General features: G+C 47.4%; 1 protein-coding gene across 2 annotated transcripts in view; it reads right to left on the bottom strand.

Annotated features, from left to right (window-relative positions):
* The window catches only part of MYO10 (myosin X), a 276172-nt gene that overhangs the window by 83060 nt on the left and 192046 nt on the right, over positions 1-1066 (bottom strand). The gene's annotated exons all lie outside the window — the stretch shown is intronic.

Below are 1066 nucleotides of genomic sequence, written 5' to 3'. Positions count from 1 at the left end.
GCCTCCTGGGTTCAGGCGATTCTCCTGCCTCAGCCTCCCGAGTAGCTGGGACTACAGGCACGTGCCACCGTACTCAGCTAATTTTTTTGTATCTTTAGTAGAGATGGGGTTTCACCATGTTGACCAGGATGGTCTTGATTTCTTGATCTCATGATCTACCCGCCTCAGCCTCCCAAAGTGCTGGGATTACAGGCGTGAGCCACGGTGCCCGGCCAATTTTTTAATGTTCTTTAAAAAAGTCTATTAATGTTAAAAATAAAGATAAAAATGTCCATCCACTAAATGTCAAAGACTAAAGAGAAATTGTTTTTAAGGCTCCTTATGCCAATCTACCAGAGGTTATTTAAAACTAAGCTCAAAAGAGCAAAGGTCTTAAAATAGATTTTTCTGTGATTCAGCTTATATTTGGGGTTAAACTTGTGAGGACAAAATAGGCGGTAAAAATATAAACATATAATGTAAGTATGCGTTATTTCACACAGTAATACACAGCTGTGTCATGTCCACGTGACCTCACTTAATACACATAACCGCCGTCCTCAGTAGGTACTGTCAATACACACATGTTAAACCCAAGAAAAGAATGCCTGGCCACACCAGGTGTAGTGATGAGACCCGAGGGGACCTAGGCGCACACCTTTGATCTATTGCATCGGTGGCTTCCTGAGCTCCTGCACCTGGGTGGCTATGCAATACCCGTCTATGCCAACGGTATTGCGGTGCATAATAATGTGCTAGACCCAGAGCACCCCGACACCCTGTGTCTCAGCAGGCGTGGTGCAGGGTTTCTCAGGCCCTTGGGGCAGGGCATGAAGGACTGAGTCGCCCAGGCTCTGTGGGTAACTAGGCAGGCTTGTGGAGGGAGCGGTGGCTGGGGCTGGGGAACAGGTGGGGTAGCAGTCAATGCAACTTTGGGAAAACAGTCACAAAGGATGAAACAGAAAATAAACGGTGGCTCAAGCCTGTAATCCCAGCACTTTGGGAGGCCGAGGCGGGTGGATCACGAGGTCAAGAGATCGAGACCATCCTGGTCAACATGGTGAAACCTCGTCTCTACTAAAAATAC

Source organism: Cebus imitator, unplaced genomic scaffold, assembly GCF_001604975.1.
Source record: "Cebus imitator isolate Cc_AM_T3 unplaced genomic scaffold, Cebus_imitator-1.0 Scaffold35, whole genome shotgun sequence".
Classification (NCBI taxonomy): domain Eukaryota; kingdom Metazoa; phylum Chordata; class Mammalia; order Primates; family Cebidae; genus Cebus; species Cebus imitator.
Note: the sequence above shows the minus strand (reverse complement) of the source record. Positions and strands in the feature narration are given on the sequence as shown.